We start from the raw sequence: 12,441 nt of genomic DNA, 5'->3' as shown, positions 1-12,441 counted from the left end.
CAATGAAAGCCTGAGCTAAAGCCATGAGCAGGAGAGAAGGGAATAGAAAGAGAGAAATTGAAGAAGCAAATCTATGAAATTGTATAGCTGATTGGATCCAGGATACAAAGGAGTTCTGTAGGTCCCAGAAGATTCCTAGATGTGTGCTGGAAATTGTAGTGCTGCTGTGGAGATGTCACACACTGGGCTCTACCTCGTCCTCTTATGCCTCTTCGGGGATCTCATGCCAACAACTGTTTTGTCATCTATCTTCAATTATTTACTGCCATTGATTCCTTCCCATGAGGCCTATTTAAGAATCTCCACATTTTAGAAACAAAATAAACCAAACCAAACCATACCAAAATAAACCTTCCCTCTTGAGAGGAAGAATAGACTACTAATGTCCTTATCGTAGAAGTAGGGAGTCAAGAGACACTATCCATGATTAATAGAACGAAGAAGGGAGCTTAAGTAGGTTGCAAAGAGGGCCAGTGGAGAGATTGAGAATGGTGATGCAACCACTTTGGAGGAGAGGGGAACGAGAGGAGTGTAAGTGAACTAAATTCTCATCCAGCATATCAGGAATAGAGAATGTCTAAGGCGGAAAAATCAAGAAATAGTTAGGCCAGGAGGTGAATTAGTGATCTGGAGGTTACTACAACACAGAAGCAGTTCAAAGTGCTTGCCTCTTCAGGATGTCTCGGGACTGTTGCTTTTTTGAACCATTTGCGTGTATTTCTTTGATGAAATTTTTAAAGCGTTTTTTCCCTGTTTTTTAACATGTCAAAAAGAGCCTTTATTACTTTAGTAGTAGCCTCTTATGCTTCCTTGCCAGACACTTTTGGAGAAGGTGCTCCCTGGGCCAACACTTTTTGACCCTTCTGAGCTTTCTGAAGAAGTGCTGCCTTCTGGCCTGTGGCTTTCTGGGCAGGAATCTTCCAGGCTGGAGCCTTCTTGCCCGCAGTGATCATCTTTTTTGCTGGGACTTTAGCAGCAGGTGCTTTTCTGGTAGAAGCTTTCAGGAGAGCTGCCTTTCGAAGCTTCCTAAACTCATTTTTTGTTTGTTTGTTTATTTTTTGAGACAGAGTCTCGCTCTTGTCGCCCAGGCTGGAGTGCAATGGCACAATCTCGGCTCACTGCAACCTTTGCCTCCTGGGTTCAAGTGATTCTCCTGCCTCAGTCTCCCAAGTAGCTGGGATTACAGGCACGCGCCACCATGCCCAGCAAATTTTTGTATTTTTAGTAGAGACAGGGTTTCACCATGTTGGCCAGGTTGGTCTCAAACTACTGACCTCAGGTGATCTGCCTGCCTTGGACTCCCAAAGTGCTGGGATTATAGGCGTGAGCCTCTAACTTCATTCTTAATTATTCTTTTCCTCATTTTCTTTGCCTTCATGGCTTTAAAACAATCAAAATCTGTCATCTTGGCTTTCCTCTCTTTGGCTTCAATCTTCTTGGCTTAGTGTGGCTGCCCATTTTGCATTGAGGTCTACCTGCTGCCAGGCTTGTTGGACATACCTTTGGTGGGTGCTATGTGGGAACTTGAGGATGAAGTCAGTGAGCTGCATGCATTTGAAAGACATGGCCTGTCCCATTACCTGAGTGCAAAGTCCATCAACCAGAGCCCTGTTTTCATCAGTAACATCTACAACTGCGACCAGCTTTCCAGCATAAGGTCCAAAGGAGATATAGGCCACCTGGCAAACCTCCAGGAAGTGCTTGAACATCATGTCGGCAGCGTTTGGCAAGAAGGAAGTTCTTTCTTTTTTTGGTATAATGGGGAGAGAAGCCTTTAAAAAGCCTCCGTAAATTCACATCTCCTTATGGCTACAATTGTTTCTCTTCTTCCTTGAAATATATTCTTTTTTGTTGTTTGTTTGTTTGTTTTTGAGATGGACTCTTGTTCTGTTGCCCAGGCTGGATTGCAGTGGCTTGATCTTGGCTTGCTGCAAACTCCGCCTCCCAGGTTCACACCATTCTCCTGCCTCAGCCTTCCGAATAGCTGGGACTACAGGCGCCTGCCACCACACCCCGCTAATTTTTTGTATTTTTAGTAGAGACAGGGTTTCACCGTGTTAGCCAGGATAAATATATTCTTTAATATAATAATAATAGTAGTAGCTAACACTGACTGAGTTATTGTTATATGCCAGGCATTGGCACATAACATTCATTCATCATCTTATTTAATCTTTGAAGTGAGCTTATTGCAACTAGACATCTTTAATGAATTGTCTATTCTTACTGTCCTCATTTGCTCACCATCCAATCTCTTCTCAACCCACCACAAACTGGCTTTTGCCATCTAAACTCCACTTAGACTCTCCCAACAAGGGCACCAATGACCTCCCTATTGTTGAAACTGGTTACACTTGCCATGGCTTTGGTTACACTTGCGTTTTGTTTGTTTGTTTGTTTGTTTTGTTTTTTTTTAAATCTACCTCCTGGCTTCTTCACAGTTCTCCTCTAAGGTCTTTCTTCTGCTGCCCACCTCCTAAATGTTGGTGTTCCTCAGAGTTCCTGCTCTAGCCTGCATTTCCTCTCATTTTATGTCTCTTAGGATCATTTTTATATTCCCCTTGCTCAAGTTATCACGGATGACACTCAGACCTCTGTGTCTATCCCAAACAGTTTTCTCCTGACTGCGAACCCACATACCACTGTCCACCTGACATCCTGATCTGGGTGTCCCACTGGTGCCTCAACTCAACAGGTCCCCAGTGAAATGCATCCTCATCCCCTGACACCTGCCCTTTCTCCTGTGTCCCTTTCTCAGTGACTCCACTACCATCCACACAATTGTCCAGCCTGCAAGTGCTTAGCTGCCCTGCATATCTAGTCAACCAACAAGTCCTGTGCCATCACCAACCCGCATAACTCTCTAGTCCTCTTCATTGAGGGGGCCTCTCCCTTCTTTTGCACCATCATCATCCTCTCTCCTCTGGACTAAGCCAGTGACTTGTTCAGTGTCTCCCCAACCCCAAGGAGCCCCTCCAGTCTGTTCTCCACACTGCAGCCAGAGTGATTATTTCTCATATGCAAATCTGCACCTGCCCCTCCTCTGCTTAAGAGCATTGAATGGTTTCTTGCACCTTCAACCTAGATTCTAGCTGGCCTCTGCTTACCTCTTTCTCAGGCTCCTTCGGCACTGGCTCCTGCCATGTTGAAACCACTTGCAGCCTCCCAACTCTCTCTCCCCAGCTTTCAGGCATTTACACTCACTGCTCACCATTTCCTCCTACCCTGTATCTTCCTGTATAATTCCTACTGGTCCTTCTTGATTCAGTATAGATGTCACTTCTCTGGAGGAGTTTTTCCTGACCCAAGACCCTATCCCAGCACTTCCACACTACTATATTTATCCATATCTTCTCTGTCTGTCACTGAACTGCGAACCTTTCAAAGACAGACAGTGTGTAATCCATCCTGGCAGAGAGCTTCAATCTGTTGAATGAATCACGGGAGGCAGACATGTGGATTGGGAAGAGCACGGAGTCTGAATTCAGATAGACCTGGATTTGGGTTTCTTTTTTATTTATGTATTTATTTTTTGAGATGGAGTCTCACTCTGTTGCCCAGGCTGGAGTGCAGTGGCATGATCTTGGCTCACTGCAACCTCCGCCTCCTGGGTTCAAGTGATTCTCCTGCCTCAGCCTCCTGAGTAGCTGGGATTACAGGCCTGCACCACCATGCCCAGCTAATTTATTTTATTTTTAGTAGAGATGGGGTTTCACCATGTTCGCCAGGCTGGTCTCGAACTCCTGACCTCAAGTGATCCACCCACCTTGGCCTCCCAAAGTGCTGGGATTACAGCTGTGAGCCACCACCCTTGGCCCTGGATTTGGGTTTCTTCCTCTTCTGAGCCTTGTCTTTTCCAGGTATAAACTGGAGACTGTTATTCCTTCCCCTCAGAGTCATTGTGAAGGTTAAATGAAGTTCTTGGCACAGGAGGGGCACATGGGCGCTTGTAGCTACTTGTGTATTCTCTTCCCCAACTCAGAGCAAGTGAGAACCTGAATGGTTTGAAGGGAATAAGGATGAATTCAGAGGTGGGTCATGCAGGCGGTGAGACCAGTTGGGAGCTGTGAATTGAACCTGATGTGGGAGCTGGAGGTGCAGGTTTGTAAGCTGACAGTTTAGGGGCTCTGAGCTGAGGCCTTGGAGTAAATGAGATTGCCCAAGTGAGACTGTGGCTTGGGGAAGGCTCAGGCCTAGGGAGCAGTAAAAAGATCGGCCTTCGAAAAGGCAGGAGGAGGAAGGGTCTGTAGGGTGGCAGAGGCAGCCAGGATGAGGAGGGGAAGAAATAACAGCTCACACACTGCCAAGAGGTGGAGCAGAAAGTACCCGTGGGTTTGGAGTGAATGAGGTCATTGATGTCCTTAGAAAGAGGGTGTTGGTGATAGTTTTGTATGCTTAATCATTTGTTCTAGGTCACAGAAAAAAGAGGGGGACCGTGTGGGACTGAGAGTTCCAGAGCAAAAGCCATCTGAACTGATAAGCAGGGAAGGAAGAGCTGAAGAGAGCAGCAGCACAAATGCCCTGTAAATTAACAACCACAGGGCTCACAGGGGCACCCCGGCACCCACACACCAGGCCCTCCCCTGTCCCTCCCCATCCCCACTGACTCCCGATCCCTCCAAAGGATACCAAGGGATAACCTGGCCCGGGTGGCAGGAGGATGCTGGGGAGGGATCTACAAAACATATACAAAAAAGTTTGGGGTTTTTGTCTGATAATAACTACCTTTCATTATTTTCTGTGTGAGGCATTGTGCTAATGCCTTGTACTCATTACCTCATGCACTCCTCACAACATTCCTTTAAAATACTGTCTTCTGTTTACTAATGAGAAACCCAAGTCTCAGAAAAGTTAATTAGCCTGTTGGAAGTCAAATAACTGGTACATGATGAGCTGAGATGAACCTGGGATCTCTGTGACTTCAGAGCCCTGCTCTTAACTACTTTGCTGGGGAGGTCGTTGGGGAGTGGGTGGAAGAAGGGGTTCAGAAGCCTTAGTCTGGGAGTCCAGGCAGAGGCATGGGAAGGCCTCTGGGAAGTTGAGGAACCTATTTGTTTACGTAACTCACTTCCGACCTTGCAGGGCCAAGGCTGGAACCATCTAGTGTGGTACAGTACCAGAGCACTTTTTGTGCCGATGGAATGTTCTCTGTGCTGTCTGACATGGTGCCACTAGCTACTGGGGCCACTGAGAACTTGAAATGTGTCTGCTGTGACCAAGGAATGGAATTTTTAATTGTGTGCATTATAATTAGTTTAAATTTAAATTTGAAAACTGATACTGGATTCAGTTATTGGAAAATTTTAAGTATATTTTGAACAACTTGCTGTATAAAACTAATTTTTCAATTTTCAATTTTATGAAGTCTAAATACAGATAAAGTATTTCTTTTCTTTTCTTTTCTTTTCTTTTTTTTTTTTTTTGAGACAGTCTCACCCTGTCACCCAGGCTGGAGTACAGTAGCATGATCTTGGCTCACTGCAAACTCTGCCTCCCAGGTTCAAGTGATTCTCCTGCCTCAGCCTCTCAAGTAGCTGGGATTATAGGCCCGCCACCTCACCCGGCTAATTTTTGTATTTTTAGTAGAGATGGGGTTTCACCGTGTTGGCCAGGCTGGTCTCGAACTCCTGACCTCAAGTGATCCGCCCTCCTCAGCCTTCCAAAGTGCTGAGATTATGGGCATGAGCCACTGCACCCAGCCAGATCAAGTATTTCTGATGAGAATTTAGCATCTGAATTGAGATTTGCCATAAGTGTAAAATAACTAGTGTTCAAAGACTTAGATGAAAAAAAAACATCAAATAGCTCACTAATAATTTTTAATTGACCACCTGTTGAAATAATATTTTTGATATACTGCATTAAGTAAACAGATTATTAAAATTAGTTTCCCTTGTTTTTAGAAAAAAATGTTTAAATATGGCTATCAGAAACAATTTAATGAAATACGTGGCTCACATTATATTCTTTTGGATGGTCTTGATCTGGAGGCCGAGTTCTGGTATTAACAGAAGTTCCACTTAGTGGTGGGGTTGGAGAGGCCTTTCCCCACCTTTTACTACTCCTTTTTTTTTTTTTTTGAGACATTGTCTGTTTTTTACTCCAGCTCTGTCGCCCAGGCTAGAGTAAAGTGGTGTAATCTTGGCTCACTGCAACCTCCACCTCTGGGGCTCTAGCAGTCCTCTCACCTCAGCCTCCCCAGTAACTGGGACCACAGGCGTGACCCACCATGCCTGGCCAATTTTTGTAGTTTTTGCAGAGATGGAGTTTCACCATGTTTCTCAGGCGGGTCTTGAACTCCTGGCCTCGAACTCCTGGCCTCAAGTGATCCTCCCACCTTGGCCTCCCAAAATGCTGGGATTACAGGTATAAGCCACCTTGACTGGCCTCAGAGATTAATTTTAAAAGAGAGCAGAGGTCATGTGGATGCTTCACATAAAGGAGTGACTCACTGACATTGGATTCCAGGCCTCTGGGAGGGAAGGATTTGGCCTTCCAGGAATCTCTATTGAGAGCTATCTATTGGTAGGTACCCCTGATACCCTTACTTCTTAGATATCTAGGATTGTCCCAATGTATATGTTCTGACCATGTAAGTACTCATACTTGTCCAATCTTGAATCCCAGTTTAAGCTTCCAAAATGTGCATATGTAGGGAATGATCAGTTCTGCTTCTGTATTATGCTGCTCTCCTTATTCCTGAAAATGGTCCTTCAACCCTTAGCAGGGGTTGCAGGATGCCTGCAGCTGCAAACCTGTCTTGCTCATGCTGCAAAACAGAGATGTCATCACCTGGTGAGAAACTAAAACACTGAAGATGGCACTTTCCAAAGTTTCTGCTCTCCGAAGCCCACATTATAAGGTCATGTGCTAAAATACCTTATGTAGTAGCCTTGATTCTAGAGCAAATTAGCCTCAGTCTCTTTATATGTAAATTGGGAAAAATAACAGAGAGAGAAGAGACTCATATTGTTGCTTGGAGGACTAAATGAATTCATATATGTAAAGTGCTTAGCCCATTATTTAGAACATAATAAACCATCAACTCACTCTATATTAACTATCAATATAAAATAGGTGTAGGATACTTCTAAATGTGTGTCAGAACTTATTTGGTCACACGTGATAGACAGCTGATTCCAATTAAAATGTTTATTGGAAACATACCGGACTTCTTACCCAATATTAGAAAAGATTAGAAAAATCAAACCCAGGAGAGCTGGGTACAGCTGGACCTTAGAGCTCTGATACTGCAGGCACTTTTTTTTTTTTGAGACAGAGTTTTGCTCTTGTTGCCCAGGCTGGAGTGCAATGGTGCCACCTGGGCTTATCGCAACCTCCACCTCCCAGGTTCAAGTGATTCTCCTGCCTCAGCCTCCCAAGTAGCTGAGATTACAGGCGCCCGCCACCATGCCCAGCTAATTTTGTATTTTTAGTAGAGACAGGGTTTCTCCATGTTGGTCAGGCTGGTCTCGAACTCCCAACCTTAGGTGATCCGCCTGCCTTGGCCTCCCAAAATACTGGGATTACAGGCGTGAACCACCATGCCCAACCACTACAGGCACTTTCTATCTCCTCTCTGTGCATCTGTGTGTGTTGGTTTCTTTCTCATTCACTGCAGATGGGAGTCCTCATATGGCCAGAAACCAACAACTACCAAGGCTATCTCTTGCAACTTCCTGCACTAGAGAGATGTTCTTCTCGACTATAGTTTAAACAACAACAACAACAACAACAACAACAACAACAACAACAACAACAGCCAGGGGAAGGACTATGAGTGGCCCAGCCTGGGCATTCATCCTTATACAAGTTCAACTTTGACCATGGGAATCAGGACATATAAGAGCATGATTGCTCCTGTTGGAATCCCGTGGTTGTGGTTGGGGATTTGGGTAACAAGTTCCCAAACATAAGGGAGGGTGCTGAGTGGCCCCTTGCCGTACTCAGTCATTGGCTGGGACTGCAGGAGTGGGGAAAAGCATGGCCTCAGCTCAAATACTGCAGCGGGTCCCAAAGGTGCTGCAACTGGAGGCTGTCAGCTGACCACTCTCCTTGCAGCTGATCATTCAGTTCTTTCTTGAAGGGAAATGCAAACAGTGCACCTATCTGTGGTTGCCATGAGCCGCCCCTTGTGCCCATTCATGAGAGCTCTGCCCTCATGATCTAACCACCTCCCAAAGACCATACCCCCTAACACCATCACCCTGGGGGTTGGGGTTTCAACATAGGAATTTAGGAGAACACAAACATTCAGCCTATAGCACCTGGATCCCCTGGTCAGATGCTATATTGTATGAGATTCCATGCCTGTGGATCAAGCACTCTATAAACCCCTGGATAGTGGTAATGGCTGCAGCTCTGAGGACAGAGAAAGCAAATCCATACTTGAATCAGTGTCTGTTTATCTGAGAATGACACTCTGCCTCTCCAGGACAGAAGGGGCCCAATTAGTCAACGTATTGCTAGTGAGTCTCCTCCAGGAATGGAGCTGCGTCAGGGCTGAACGTTGCTCTCTGTTGCTGCCAGGTTGGATATTCAAAGGCAGCAATGGCAAGGTCAGATTTGGTCAGTGAAGTCCATGCTTTTGGGTCCACACGTAGCCTCTGTCTCTGCCACTGTGGCCACCCCCTTCACCTGCCCATTGTCCCCATTCCAATGACAAAGCTTGTATTTGTACATTGAGCTGACCCACCAGTACACGAAGCATAGGAGTTTCTTCCTCCGTCAGTTGGTCATGATGTTCCCCAGGGCCACGGGTGTGAGCTGAGGTAGGGACACTAGTGCCCTTATCAGGCCCAAATGTCCCCAGTAAAGTTATGCTGGGATTACCCCAAATTATCGAGCTGGCAGCCAGGAGAGGAAGTGGGCACAGCTTCTCAGAGGGACACCAGTTGCCTGGAGGGAAGAGGCCTCTGCGGTGTATTTTTGCACAGGGAGGGGTGGGCCACCTATGCAGATTCTGGGGGTACTGGGGAGTCTGCAGATACACCATCTTTCAGGGCATCCACCCAGATTTTCCCATCCTATGTTTCAGGGCCCCAGATGTTCCCATCCGGGGCACAACAGACCTGAATGCTCAGAAAGACATTCAGCCATTTTGGGGAACTTTGACCCTGACTCTCAGATCCTGAGTTTGTTCCTTAGTTGTGCTAGCTCTTTCACCCTGTAAACTACTGAAGAGACCGTCTGTTTCTCACACTTAGCCATAACTGTTTGTTGACTGCCCTCTGTTTGCAATGCTTCCTCTGTAGCAGAGATCCCCAACTCCCGGGTCACGGACCCGTGGGCTGCACAGAAGGAGGTGAAGGCAGGCGAGTTATTACCGCCAGCTCTGCCTCCTGTCAGGTCAGCGGCATTAGATACTCATAGAAATGCAAACCCTATTGTGAACCGTGCATGTGAGGGATCTAGGTTGCACAGTCCTTATGAGAATCTAACTCCTGATGATCTGTCACTGTCTCCCATCACCCCAGATGGGACAGCTAGTTGTAGGAAAACAAGCTCAGGGCTCCCACTGATTCTACATTATGGAGAGTTGTATAATTATTTCATTATATATTACAATGTAATAATAATAGAAATCAAGTGCCCAATAAATGTAATGCACTTGAATCATCCTGAAACCTTCCCCTACCCCACCCCAGTCTGTGGAGGAATGGTCTTTCACAAAACTGGTCACTGGTGCCAAAAAGGTGGGGGACTGCTGTTCTGTAGGATGTCAATGCAGCTTTTGAGCAATCAGCTCACTCCATCTTTCCTGTGTGAGGTGCCTCCCCTCCCCCAGGCCCCCATGCTTTCCAGGGCTTGAATCCTATCACTAGCCAGTGTATTCTCCACTGGGATGTCACTCTCAAGTCACTACTGATAGTATTTTTAGCAACTGGGATAGCCCTTGTGACTGGGACTATCCCTGCCCACATACCACTTGGGATGCGGTTCTCCTTGCCAGCTGGGAGCACGCGGTCCAGTCCCCAAACAGAGCTTGTTGTTTCTGACTGCCTTCAGGACCAACTGTGCTGATGGGTTCTTAGGGAAGCAGACATCAAGGCAAAGTTAGAAGGGCAAGAGATTCGTTGTGGGTAGTATCTGGTAAAGGATGAGGGAAAAGGAGCGGGAGTAGTCGGAGAAAGTCTCTAGGCCATGGTGCAGGTCTGACACCTGTAAACGCAGAGGAGAAAGGAAGGAGGGTTGAGCAGGAAGAGCCTCAGGTCGAGGTGTAGCTCTGAGAAAATCCTAGAGGAGTGCCATGCTGGGCTGTGCTGAGACACTGGCTGGGAGCTTTCTGGGAAGAAAATGGATGTGGTGTGCAGGGACTAGAAGGAGGCAGGAGATGGTTTTGGTAATGATCTGTTTCTTAGTCTGAGTTTTATGTGTGTGTTCATTTTATAAATTTTTATCAAGCTCATTTTTGACATGTGAACTTTACATATGCTATATTTCATTTTCTAAAAGTCATGAGTCTCTGCCTTTGGCTTCCAAATAGCCTTAATAAAGAACCTTAATTAGGATTTTGAAACCCAGACCCTAGGTGGGGATAGTCTCATACTGAAAAAACAAATTTGTGGCCAGGCGTGGTGGCTCACTCCTGTAATCCCAGCACTCTGGGAGGCTGAGGAGGGTGGATCACCTGAGGTCAGGAGTTCAAGACCCACCTGGCCAACATGGTGAAACCCTGTTTCTACTAAAAATACAAAAATTAGCTGGCCATGGTGGCATATGCCTGTATTCCCAGCTACTGGAGAGGCTGAGGCAGGAGAATCGGTTGAACCCAGGAGGTGGAGGTTGCAGTGAGCCAAGATCACGCCACTGCACTCCAGCCTGGGCGACACAGCAAGACTCCATCTCAAAACAACAACAACAAAACAAACTGGTGATATACCCAAAGGGTCTTAGAAATATATAAGCCAATTTCTATGAATTTATTATCTGGAATAAACCACACAATGTATAACGTCTTAAGTACAAAGATATTCATTATTACATTGCTTATAGTAGTGAACACTTGGAAATATCATAAGTTTCCATCAGTACAGAAACTGCTGAATAAATCATGGGATGCAATACAGTGGGATACCATGAAACAGTTGAAAATAATGATGAGAATCTATATTTCATGGCATGGGAGTATGTTCATGATATAACATGAATAAATGAAAAGAAAGCACAAATATATGCTTAATATGATCCATTTTACTAAAAATGTTTTAAAAGCATGTTTTTATAGTTAGAAGAAAGACTGAGTATTCTACATAAAACATGAATAGTGCTTATCTTTGGACAGTATCTTAAAAATGATTATTATTTTCTGTATCCTTTTAATGTTTAATGTTTCTGTTTTTTATGATGAAAATTTAATTCAGTTGCTCCCTGACTTATGATGGGATCATATCCTGATGAACCCATCATATGTTGAAAATAAGTCAAAAATGCATTTAAGACACCTAACCTAGGCTGGGCGCAGTGGGTGACACCTGTAATCCCAGCACTTTGGGAGGCCGAGGGAGGTGGATCATGAGGTCAGGAGTTTGGGAGCAGCCTGGCCAACATAGTGAAACCCTGTCTCTATTAAAAGTACAGAAATTAGCCAGGTGTGGTGGTGGGCGCCTGTAGTCCCAACTACTTGGGAGGCTGAGGCATGAGAATCACTTGAACACGGGAGGTGGAGGTTGCAGTGAGTCGAGATCAGGCCACTGTACTCCAGACTGGGCGATAGAGTGAAACTCTGTCTCAAAAAAAAGAAAAGAAAAGAAGAAAAAGACACCTAACCTCCTAAACATTATAAACCAGGTTATGCGATATTTTAGGGTAGGGAATTAAAGCTTACTCATCCATGTCCACCCATTGTCTTTCACATTACCTAGGATATGAGATAGAAGTTCCATTTGTATTAGTTGGCCAAAAAGGAATTAATTCATGAATAATAAATGAATGAAAAAATGAATGCTAGGTGAGTCATTGATATTACTATTGATATTTTAACCAGCTTACCCTTTTGTATTTAAGTAATATAGTGCCTTTCACTTAAAATCCAAAGGGTAAGCTGGTTAAAATATCAATAGTCAAGACTTTGTAAAATATTTTTTTTCCTCGACTTATCATCACTCTGAAAACCCCACTGAAGGATTTTCTTTCCACCCCTGCAACTCTGGGCTCTGCACAGCTGAAGGGCCTGGTAAGGGAGTGCACTCTTGCCAGGGGACGCAGTGAACTACAAATATGGCTGTCACCTTTGGAGTCCTTGGAGTGTCCTATGGATACTTTGGAGTCCTTGTGTCCAGGAGCCAGGAGACAAGCAGAGGAGTCACCATCTTGGCAGAGGTCATTGTCCCTGATCAGCAGGTGGAGGCAGGGCTCCTGTTACACAGTGGGGATGAGTACAAGGTATTTGGAACCAGGGAGTAGTATGGGCTGGCTACAGAATTGGCAATGTCATTTGCA

The 12,441-nt window shown here is 45.3% G+C and overlaps 1 pseudogene; it reads right to left on the bottom strand.

Moving 5' to 3' along the window:
• Positions 1–449: 449 nt before the first annotated feature.
• LOC470383 (large ribosomal subunit protein eL14-like) lies at positions 450–5,244 on the bottom strand (annotated as a pseudogene).
• Between the last annotated feature and the right edge of the window lie 7,197 nt (positions 5,245–12,441).

Source organism: Pan troglodytes, chromosome 12 (assembly GCF_028858775.2).
Source record: "Pan troglodytes isolate AG18354 chromosome 12, NHGRI_mPanTro3-v2.0_pri, whole genome shotgun sequence".
NCBI lineage: Eukaryota > Metazoa > Chordata > Mammalia > Primates > Hominidae > Pan > Pan troglodytes.
The sequence above is the reverse complement of the archived record's forward strand: the minus strand, read 5'-3'. Positions and strand labels throughout refer to the sequence as shown.